The sequence below is a fragment of the Camelus bactrianus genome, chromosome 29 (genome assembly GCF_048773025.1).
Source record: "Camelus bactrianus isolate YW-2024 breed Bactrian camel chromosome 29, ASM4877302v1, whole genome shotgun sequence".
In the NCBI taxonomy this organism is placed as follows: domain Eukaryota; kingdom Metazoa; phylum Chordata; class Mammalia; order Artiodactyla; family Camelidae; genus Camelus; species Camelus bactrianus.
This window is the reverse complement of record NC_133567.1, coordinates 12,557,831-12,569,716: the sequence shown is the minus strand read 5'-3', so window position 1 is coordinate 12,569,716 and position 11,886 is coordinate 12,557,831. Positions and strand designations below refer to the sequence as shown.

Here is an 11,886-nt window from a genome sequence, read left to right as displayed (position 1 = left end):
CATGCACAGTAGGCATGCACTCTACCACCGAGCTATACCTTCCCCCCTATTTCTTCCTTCTTATTGCTTATCTGTATTTTACAGATTTTCCATTGTGAGGACACATTTCACTGGTAATAAAAATAAGAGTTACTTTAAAAATTTTTCCAACTGTTTATGAAGCTCCGCCAGAAGGCATCAATTTGTGAATGATTTGTGTGAACTAGAAACACAGCGCTTACGTAAATCCTGGTGACATAACTAAATTGTGTAAATGGAACTTAAACTGTTTGGAAACCCATTACATCATCAGAGTTCTCAAACTCTGATAACTTTCAGCCTGCTTCTGATTCGGGAGGTGTGGAGGGAACCAGGGAGCCAAGCTGATTCTGTGGCAGTTGTCACAAACCACACCTTTAAAACACAGCAGTATGTATGTCATCAACTGTTATCAGAAATCCAGACCCATGAAAGCAAATCACAGAACAGTCTCAAACAATGTTTAATAATGATATCTTCTGTTTAAAATACAGTTCAAAAAATACATTTCTTATACCTCCCTAAACCTCCCAGCTAGAGTCATTCATTTCACAAATATTTCTGGGTAGGTACCTTGTGTTGGGCACTGTGCTACACACTGGAAAGCAGTCGTGAACAAAACAGGCATGGCCCCTGCCCATGGATCTTGGAGTGGTGTCACCCTCCTCTGATGCCCAGCCACTTCTCTTGTCACTCCTCTGATGATGTCTAGCAAATTCCGTCAGGCCCACTCATCACCATTCTGTTGTTCCCTTCATCTGTGTATAGGGAGTGTTGACTTAGTTTGGTGAAAAGGGCCCCTTTGATTTGCAATCATTCTTCATCTCAGGTAAAGAATTTAGCCAATGTTGGCTGTGCAAAACTGAGAACCTTCAAATGTTTGCCGCAGGGTGCCACTGTGTTTGAGAAATATATCAAGCCAATGGGACTGGAGGTTGGAGATAAGCTGAGAAGTCACATTAGTGACTAATCCAGAGGTGGAGTGTTATATGAATCTGCACTGGCAGTGGGATGCGTAGGGAAAGGGTTAGATGGGTGTGAGGATTTAAAAAGAAGACTTGACAATACACGTGATGGATTAAGTTGTAGGGCTTACTTGGGACTCTGGTTTTCAGTTGGGTGTACATTTGGGGATATTAACAAGAAATACTACCTCAGCTGACTTAAACAATAAGAAAAATATATTCACTCAAATAAAAGTAAGTCTAAGGTGTTTCTGGGCTTGGTTAATGCAATAGCTCAGCGTCAAAGGTGACATCAAAGACTCACTCTCTTCCGTCCTCAGTGAGTTGGTGCGTCTGAATATGGCTTTGGTTGGTTTTCTTTATGTTCCAAGATGGCTGCTCTAGTTTAATCTTCCCTGTGAGATGCAGATATTAACTCTAACGGGATGAAGAGAGGCTGTTTCTTTCTACCATTTCTCTCTATCATCAGAAACCCTCCTTCCTCCCCCAACAGACTTCTTTTCATGTCTCATTGGCCAGAATCATGTAACATGCTCATGTCTAAACTAATTATTGATGAAGGAAGTAAGAGTATGAATAAACCAATCATGACTGGGGAAGGGTCCAGAATCCTCTTAAGTGAATGGCCATGTGTTACCAGAATAAAATCAAGCTTCTCTTAGCAAGGAAGAAGGTGGAGGAGTAACTGTGAATATAGGCAACCACCAGTGTCTGCCTGGATGCCTGACAAAAATCTGCTCAGAGGTCCGGTTTTTATAAAACTTCACCCAGAGGCTCAGAGTTACAAGTGTGACGATTTTGAGAGAACAGCATGTCAGAAGCCCCAGGGAAAGGACACTTCATACTGTTGGGAATGGCTTTAATTATTTCTACTTCAGTTTGAATAATCTTAGTCCTTTTAACTGTCTCTCTGAATCTTTTTTTCAACCTTTTAAATCACCATTGTGGCTGAGCTTAAAGAGTTTTTCCAAGTTTCAAATAGGCAGGTAAGAAACTAGGAAATATTATTTTCTGTATATATTGAATTCCAGGAAAAGAACTAAATGTGACTTCAAATTACTGGCATCGTATGATGTATCTGTAAATCAGAAAGTGGCAAAAATAATGGGATGTTAGCCAAAGGTACTCTAGGGTTCACTGCCACAAGGAGCAGCATGTGTGTTGACATTTTCTGAGGAGAAATTGGTCCCTCGGAGGAAGACCCTTGGATTTATGTATTGTTGCCTTAGCCATGGAAATTTTTTGCAAAAACCTTCATGTCAACAGCAGGAACACAGCAAATTTAATTAAATGAGAGCCAGGAAATTAAGCTGAAAGAGATTTTCTTCCTATGTTAAGTCATTCATACAGTTTATTTGAAATATTTTTGTTTTTAGCTATGTTTTGTCTCCAAGTATACTGACACAGTATGAAATATGTGCTATTCATAGAAAACTTATGGGTTCATTTTGTTAAGGAGAAGTCTGTGGAAAGTGTATGTGTGATATTGTGCACATTTTGTTCCAACACTGGTGTCGGGGAGAGATTCCAGGACTGGAAAGCATCTCAATTCTGCCATAACTTAGTCAGTTAAATGAGCAAATGCTCCAGAGGCATGATTGTGGTATCTTGTCTTGTAAAAACTCACATCCACTGCTTTTAAATCTTACATATTAAGGGGGGAGGGTATAGCTCAAGTGGCAGAGAGCATGCTTAGCATGCATGAGGTCTGGGTTCAATCCCCAGTACCTCCACTAAGAATAAATCAATGAATAAACCTAAATACCTCCCCCCACCAAAACAAACAAACAGACAAAACAAAACATAAATCTTATGTATTAAGAAGCAGAGTAGGACTGTCTCCACTTTACATATAAGGGTTTATATAACACACAACAGAGCTGGGTTTTGAGCTTTTAAGGTAGTGAGATGCCTCTTTAACCCGGTTTTCTTAGATGCTAAAAGAAGATATTACTGAGGCCCTTATTTCCTCAGGTTACTTTCCTAAGGTCTTGTCAAAACCTGGGGAACAACTGCAATGGTGATTAGAGCCCCAAGCCTCCTCCTGGTGTTGTTAGGGAGACTCCCAGCCCCTCTAGCTCCTTTCCTTCTCCTTTTGGGGGTTTATGCCCTGTCTTTGAATTTGCAGCTTCAGCTGTGGCCATTCACAGCTCCTCTCCATCTGTTTCCACCTGCGGCCCTGCCTTGTCTGCTCCTGTGTTTTTGTCACATTTCTGGCCATTGATGGGCTGGAAGGGGGTCTTTGTCCTTTAATCAGTGACTCTGTTATTTTCCAGGTCTTTAAAAGGTAGCCTCCTCTTTCGGGCGTAAAGCTTCTTGTGGCCAGGGACAGTGGTATCTCAGGGACGCTCCTCAGTTCACAGCCCAGTGCATTCCTTGCTGACTGTTTCATCCAGTTACTAATTGGTTAGATATGTGATTGTATTCATCAAGTTCTTTGCTTTCCTTTCCTTCTCGTATCTCAGACTTCTACCTGGTGTCACATTCTTTACGTGTGGGAAGTACAACAATGAGAATTTTCTTTAATGAAGATTTGCTGGTGGCAGGCTCTGTTTTTGTTATCTGAAAAAGTCTTTATTTGTCCTTCTTAAGGCTACTTTTGGTCTGTATAGAACTCTAGATTGGCAGTTATTTTTTTTCCAGAATGTTGAAGATATTATTCCATTGCTTTCTGGTTTCCCTCACTGCTGTAGAAAAGATGACTGTCAGTCTAACACTTTGAAGTTAATTTGTATTTACTCTTAGATGCTTTTAAGACTTTTTTGGTCTTTTGTTATGATGTACTTATTTGTGTATTTGTTGTTTTTATTTATCCATCTTGGAGTCCATTGGGTTCCTTGAATCTGTGTATTGGTATATTTCATTATTTTGGAAAATTATTAACCATTTTGTTTTAAATTGAAGTACAGTCAGTTACAATGTATCAATTTCTGGTGTACAGTATAATGTCCCAGTTATGCATATACACACATATATTCGTTTTCATTCTATCTTTACATATTACCTCTGGTCCATTTATCTTCTCTCCTTCTGAAACTCTGATCAAATGTACGTTAGACCTTCTCACTCTCTTCCCCTCTCTTTAATATTTATATGTTTTGTTTCTCTTAGCTGCATTCTGACTTCTGATCCAAATTCTAGTTCATTAATTGTCTCTTAATTTGCTTTTAAACATATCCAGCAAGTTTTAAACACTTATTATGGCTTCTACTTCTAAAAGTTCAGTTTTTCCTTTGTTTTGTTTTACTTGCTTTCAGTCTATTAGCAGGCTTACTTCTAAGGAAAATGAATGGACTCTTGGTATTTCTGGGACACTACACTACATTTCACATGGACTTGTTGCATTTATGTTATTTGAGAGGAAGGGTGCAACAAGTTTTCTTTATTCTTACCCTAGCACATTTCTGTCCCTTAAACCCACCCCTTATTCTGAAGTAGTGTTTGTCTCTGATGGTGGCTGGGAAGAACACAAAAGGCTTCAGAGCTCTCAGATGCAGCTGACTGTTGATGACAAAAAGAAAGTGATATGGAGATGCTTTTTCTGGGGTCTGAAGGGTGTTAGTTATAAAAATGAAAAGTGCAAGATCCTGAGTGACAGTGATGCTCCTGTGTTCTTTAATATATTTGGTTTTATGTGTGGTATTTAGGGCTCCAAAGTGTGTGGCCAAGAGCAGGACCCTGTTTGCCCTCTTGCCTGGATCTTAGAGTGGTACACTCTGCTAGATCTCTTCTCTAGTCTCCTATTTTCTCTCACATTTCAAGATTTTCTTTCATTTCTTTAAACACAGTGAGGGAGATTGTTTGCAAAGTGGCCACTGTGATTACCACACTTGTAGGTATTGCTGTCCCTGCTGTCTCTGGGCTTGGCTATGTGACTCACCTTGGCTAATGGGAAAGTAGCAAACTTGACCTAAGAAAAGGCTTGAAAAGTGCCAGTGCTTTAGGGCTTGTCTTCTGCTGCTGCTGGGAACGCTTTGCCACTATGTAGACAAACCTCGGCCAGCCTCCTTGGAGATGAAGGACCACGTGGAGGGAGACTCCACCAATTTCAACCATCCCAGCCACCCCAGCCATCCCATCTGAGGCCCACATATGTGAGAAAGGCTGTCCTGGACCGTCCAGTCCCAGCTGAGTCCTCCCAGATCAGAAAATCCTCCCACCTAAGTCACAGAATCATGAGCAATAGTAAATGTTTGTTGTTTTAAGTCATTGAGTTTTAGGTGGTTTGTCACTTTGAAAAAGCTGGTAAACATAGTAAGCATAGTTAAAAAAAACTGCTTGTCTGTAAATCCAGCATTTGTAGTCTTTGTGAGTCTATTTGTGTTGTCTGCTTTCTCCCTGCTGATTCTATACTCATGTTGCTGTTTCCCTGTTGCTTGTCATTTTTAATTGAGTACTTTGTATTTACTTTTCTATGCCAAATGTGAACTGTAAAATGATGGGTCTCTTAAATTTAAATAACAGATTTAATGTAATCCAATTTACAATTAAAAAAAATTTGACATCAATTAAAAAAATTTTGACAAAAAGATTATATCATTCAGTTTAAAGAATAAATTAAGAAAAATAGCAAAGAGTAAATGTTCTAGAAAAAAAGTCACTGAAAGAAGACTAGCCTTACTGAATATTTAATTATAACTTGGACTAGTGCCTCAGTAGAAATAAATACTAGTGAAGCAGAAGGTGGCTCAGGAATAGACTTCTCTGTTTACCTGTTGACTTTTCTCCCCCCTTAATGGCTTGTAGTCTTTCCTTGTCATAATAAAACTGCGTTTTATTCTAAAAAAAAAAAAAAAAAAAGGCCTCGGCGACCCGCGAGCGCAGCCCGGGCGGCGCCCGCCACTCCCGTCGCGCGGCTCCGCTTTGTCCTTGGCCCGTCCAGCCTCGCGCCGCGCTGGCGTCGTCCTTGTCCCCGCCGGCGCCCCGGCCCGAGCCGGACGGCGAGGCCATGGAGTCGGAGCTGGTGGTGACGCCCCCGGGCTGCGCGCACCTGGGCAGCTTCAAGGTGGACAACTGGAAGCAGAACCTGCGCGCCATCTACCAGTGCTTCGTGTGGAGCGGCTCGGCGGAGGCCGGCAAGCCGAAGGCGAAGTCTTGCGTCTGTCACGTGTGTGGCGTCCACCTGAACAGGCTGCACTCCTGCCTGCACTGCGTCTTCTTTGGCTGCTTCACGAAGAAGCACATCCATGAGCACGCCAAGGTGAAGAGACACAACCTGGCCATAGAGCTGGTGTATGGAGGCATCTACTGCTTTCTCTGTCAGGACTACATCTACAAGGACATAGAAATCATCGCTAAAGAGAAGCAGCGGAAAGCTTGGAAAATGCAAGGTGTTGGGGAGAAGTTTTCCACCTGGGAGCCGACCAAGCGGGAGCTGGAGCTGCTGAAACACAACCCCAAGCAGCGGAAGATCACCTCCAACTGCACCATGGGTCTCCGCGGGCTCATCAACCTGGGGAACACGTGCTTCATGAACTGCATCGTGCAGGCGCTCATGCACACTCCACTGCTGCGGGACTTCTTCCTGTCAGACCGGCACCGCTGAGAGATGCAGAGCCCCGGCTCCTGCCTGGTCTGCGAGATGTCATCTCTCTTTCAGGAGTTTTACTCCGGGCTTCGGGCCCCCCACATCCCATACAAGCTGCTGCACCTGGTGTGGACTCACGCCCGCCACCTGGCGGGGTACGAGCAGCAGGATGCGCACGAGTTCCTCATCGCGGCCCTGGACGTCCTGCACTGGCACTGCAAAGGTGATGACAGTGGGAAGAAGGCTGACAACCCCAACCACTGCAGCTGCATCATAGACCAGATCTTCACGGGCGGGCTGCAGTCGGACGTCACCTGCCAGGTGTGCCATGGCGTCTCCACCACTATCGACCCCTTCTGGGACATCAGCCTGGACCTGCCCGGCTCCTCCACCCCTTTCTGGCCACTGAGCCCTCGGAGCGAGGGCAGCGTGGTGAACGGGGAGAGCCACGTGGCGGGGACCACGACCCTCACGGATTGCCTGCTGAGGTTTACCAGGCCAGAGCACTTATGAAGCAGCGCCAAGATCAAGTGCAGCGGCTGCCACAGTTACCAGGAGTCCACCAAGCAGCTCACCATGAAGAAGCTGCCCATCGTGGCCTGCTTCCACCTCAAGCGCTTGGAGCACTCGGCCAAACTCCGGCGGAAGATCACCACCTACGTGTCCTTCCCCCTGGAGCTGGACATGACCCCCTTCATGGCCTCCAGCAAAGAGAGCCGGATGAATGGACAGCACCAGCCGCCTACAGACGGTTTCAGTAACGACAAGTACTCCTTGTTTGTGGTGGTCAACCACCAGGGGACCCTGGAAAGCGGCCACTATACCAGCTTCATCCGTCAGCACAAGGACCAGTGGTTCAAGTGTGACGACGCCATCATCACCAAGGCTGGCATCACCGACGTGCTGGACAGCGAGGGATACTTGCTGTTCTACCACAAGCAGTTCCTGGAGTACGAGTAGCCGGCGGCGCGTTGGCAAGGCCCGCAGAACAACCCTGACCTCCCCAGCCTCCGGATACCGCCACCCACCAGGAGCACCCCAAGAGTGCCGGCTCTCGAGAGTGCCAATTACATGTAAGAAAAAAATGGGAAATGAACAGTAAGAAAAGGAATGATTATTTCATAAATGGGATTTGCCTATGGACTGCGAGGGCAAAGCTTTGATTTGTCTTATGTAACTTTTATCCCTTTCTTTGACCATAATGGAAAGCAAAGAATCAAAGCTCAAAAGAATGGTTTACATTGAAAGTCTAAGCTCAGTAAGTCTATAGAGAACTAATTGTTGGTTTCGATGTGTCAAGTGGAGAGAGCGGTTTTAGGTGTCCGGTCTAGATATGGGAATGTGTGTGTGTGTGTGTAGCATTATTCAACATAATGAAAACATTGAAACTACTTATGGTGATCAACATGGAAACGGTCAAGTTTGTTGTGGTACATTTACATAATATTGTATCAAACTGTGAAATATTGCACCAGCTGTTAAAAAGAATGTGAGATTAATATGTATTAATTTGGAAAGATATTTCAGAGCAATACATAAAAACAATGACTTTTTTTGGTGGAAAAAATACATTAAAGAGAATGCCTATATGTGTAACTTAAGTGGTACCTGCTTAGATGCTCTCAAGTACTCTATGTCTCTGGGGTTTTCCTCCACTTTAATATTAAAAATGTGACCACGCCCCCTAAATCTTGGTCAGTAGGTTTCAAACTGTGTTCCAGGGAGCGTCGTGCATTGGTGAAGCCCTGCTAGGGAGCTGGAAGGTGGGCATCAGAGGTGAGGATATCCAGCCTAACCAGTGGCGTTCTAGCTCTCATGTCCCTCCCCTGACCAGATCAAGTCTCCCTCTCCCTTATGTCTTTGGATACCAGTGAACTTTTTGTTTCAGAAAATTTTATTGGCTCCTGCTATGGAACATGGCTGCAGTACTATGTGTAGAGGCTAAAAGTGAAAAACTAGCTAAACACACAATAGGAAATAATTAAGTAAATACAGCTGACCCTTGATCAACGAAGTGTTAGGAGAAACAGTCCCCCCTCCCCCCGCAGATGAAAATCCATGTGTAATTTTCAACTACTCCCAAAACTTAAGTACTAATAGCCTACTGTTGACGGAAGCCTTACCTATAGCATAAACAGTCGATTAACACATATTTTGTGCAATACATGTATATCTATATATATTTTATACATTCATGACATAATTAACTTTTTCTTAATTTGTTCAGTATTTTAGGCTACCCAGTTTGTCTGCAAGTTTTTTCAAGTTCTTGCAAATCTCCAAAAAACATTCTAATATATTAACTGAAAAAAATCTGTGTATAAGTGGACCCAGGCACTTTAAACCCATGTTCTTCAGGGTCAACTGTATTTAGGATTAGGTTCAGCTGCAAATAAAGGAAACCCTCTCAAAGTCACTTAAGGAAAATACGAGTTTATTTCACATTCAGGAATTTCAAAGGTCATCAGTCTTAGAATGTTTTGAAATTCCATAGACCAGAGACCCAGATTCTGTCTTGTGGCTCCATGCTGGGTTATTTTCATTCCCAGGGTCACCTCTTGGCATACAGCATGCTTGTTGGAGCTCTAGGATTTATGCTTGTGTTCCAGTCAGTAGAAAAGAGGAAGCAGGAAAGAAAATGGAGTTTTCCACTTCTGCTTGCATCTCATTGGTCAGAACTTAATTATGCAGTCACATTTAGGTGCCACGGAGCTTGGGAAAAGTTGTCTTGATTCTGGGCATTCCTGCACCCAGCTGAAAATTTGGTATTTCATTACTATGGCAGAAGAAGAGTGTGCACCTTAGGGTGTCAATAGCACAGTCTAGAACATTAACTCATTTATTTATTTGTTCAGCCTCCTGCCATGTGGCAGGCACCTTGCTAAACACTGGGAATATAAACTGGATACAATTCAAAGTCTGAGATCTTATATTTTTGATGGCTCCTGATGGCTTTTCCAGCTTTGTGGAATTGCAATCCAAACTGGCTTTAAAAAAAAAAAAAAACTGTCTTGCTTAGAACTGCATGTTTGACCACTGTCAATTGTGTATGTAGACTGTATCTTTCTTTCTTTCTTTTTTCCTCCATCCTTAAGAGTCCTAATGAGTGGGGTTGGAGCAAAGTGTGTGGAGTTCTCCTGCTATCATCATTAGTATGTTTGAATTATTGTCTAGGGATCTATCATTCTGGAAATAACAATGACATACCCATAGCAGTCCTGTGCTGAGGAGCAAAATAAAAAGTCCTGAGTAGGATTCAGTGGGGTCCTTTATTTTTAACTACATACAGATTTGCATTAGACCAGTATTCATTAAAAGAATAAAACCCCAGCATACTCAGTGATGACTGGATGCATTTATAAATGGATTAATCTCTGGGTCAGCTGAACAGTTTTCTGGGAATCTTCTGCCAAAAGCCTTCAGGCTCAAATGTATGGTGAGTGGGTTGGGGCTTTTATCCTTTTCTAGGATGACTCATATCATTCTAAACTCTGATAACAGTTAAGAGGAACTCAAGAGGAGGCTGATAAAAGTGAAAAATTTTTTTTTGTGGTTTAGCATATGGTTTATTCATAGGTTTAATCATCCTAGAGAAAACTAGGATGTTTTCTCTCATTAAAAATCCCTTAAGCTAGTGAAATATTTGGGGATATCATTTATTGTTTATGAGGTTGACTTTGATTAAATGCATATAATACTTTCAGGCACTTTGTGTTCCCAAATCACTTTATGGCTACCGCTGTATTTTTATCAGTAACGTGGGTTTACAGTGATTTTCCCCTTTGCTTTCTTCCTCTTGCCTTTGTTTTCCATTGCCTTCTAAAGTGTTTCTACTGTAAATCAGGTCAGCTCCCAGATTAGAGATGTGGGAGTTGAGAAGAGAAAATGTAATCAGCTCCTATAAATCCATGCTGAGTCAGCATCATTTTTACAGCTGATAAATTTAATCCCAGAGGCATTGTGTGTTCCTCTAAATGGCTGATGCTTTTTAAAAGGCAAGCATATCAGGACATTTAAAAAAAAAACTTAAATGATGTCCAGGCAATGAAAGCTCTCATTTTACATATTTTGTCCATTGCTTGTTTTTTTCAGGAAGCAGGACAAATCTGAGCTTTGCTATCCCATCTTAACCAGAAGCCAAATTACCACCCCTTAGTATTTTTTAAGTAGTAATTTGAGCCTACTGTTACCTTCCAGAACATTGATGTGTATTTTTATAAACTGGCAGTTAGATTGAATGGCCTATTTAGATTCAGGGTAAACAGCTTTGGCATGAATCCCTTCAGGGGTCATGCTATGTATTTCATATTGCAAGTTGTTTTGCTTTTAGCAATGCTAGCTTTGATTACTTGGAGTGTTAGTCCACTCAGACTTCTGTAACAAAATACCACAGACTGGATGCTTAAGCAACAGACATTTATTTCCTCACAGTTCTGGAGGTGAGGAGTCTGTCATCAAGATACAGCAGTGTCGGTTCTCAGGGAGGGCTCTCTTCCTGGCTTGTGGAGGGCTGCCCCCGCGCCATGACTTCACACGGTCTTTCCTTGGTGTGTGTGTTGAGAGGGACAGCAAGTTCTCTGGTATCTCTTCTTATGACACTAGTCCTATGAGATCAGGGCCCCACTCTTGAGGTGTGAAGCCCCATAAAAAAGACCAGCAGGACCCCCAGGCAGGGCCACTACTCTCATGCCAGCACCATGTTGTTCCCTGGCCCAGTGGCTTTATCTCAGTTTTTGCCTCGGAAATGGCTTACTTCTAGGAAAGTGGAACTTACCCCTAAAATTCTGTTGGTTCCCTGAGCGAACTCCTGATTTGTCCATTTCTACAAAGCTTGTTCCTAATTAGTCAACTCTTGTTATACCCTATTTGCATATGATGTTGCAAAGTGTAAACTGGCAGCCTATAAAAGCCTGTGTAAACCTACAGTCTGGGGTCCAGAGCTTGGAGTGTTAACTCCTCTGGGCCCACTGGTATAATAAACCTGAGTTTTCCAACCCTCTGAGTGTCGCTTGTTCTCTTGCCCGGATCCAGGTTACTGTCACAACTGAGCTGTAACACACTTTTCTGCAACACTCTTGTGACTTCATTTAATCTTAATCACTTTCTTAGAGGTCCCCTCTCCAAATACAGCCTTACTAAGTGTTAGGGCTTTACTGTATGAATTTTGAGAGGACACAAATATTCAGTTCATCACACTTGGTGAAGGTGACGATCAGCAGATCTTACCATTATAACTGTACTTTCCCAATTAGCATCAGCAAGGAATGTGTGGGGTGATACTTCTGTACCTTGTGACTATCCTATTGCACAATCATCCTCACTTGCTGATTTTTTATTTTTTTATTTTTTAGCATTCATTGATGATCCTTGCTGGAA

The 11,886-nt window shown here is 42.7% G+C and overlaps 3 pseudogenes; all 3 read left to right on the top strand.

Annotated features, from left to right (window-relative positions):
* The first annotated feature begins 5,891 nt into the window (after positions 1-5,891).
* LOC105081512 (ubiquitin carboxyl-terminal hydrolase 22 pseudogene) lies at positions 5,892-6,531 on the top strand (annotated as a pseudogene).
* LOC141575506 (ubiquitin carboxyl-terminal hydrolase 22 pseudogene) lies at positions 6,531-7,023 on the top strand (annotated as a pseudogene).
* A 63-nt stretch (positions 7,024-7,086) lies between these two features.
* Positions 7,087-7,470, top strand: LOC141575507 (ubiquitin carboxyl-terminal hydrolase 22 pseudogene; annotated as a pseudogene).
* Positions 7,471-11,886: the final 4,416 nt, after the last annotated feature.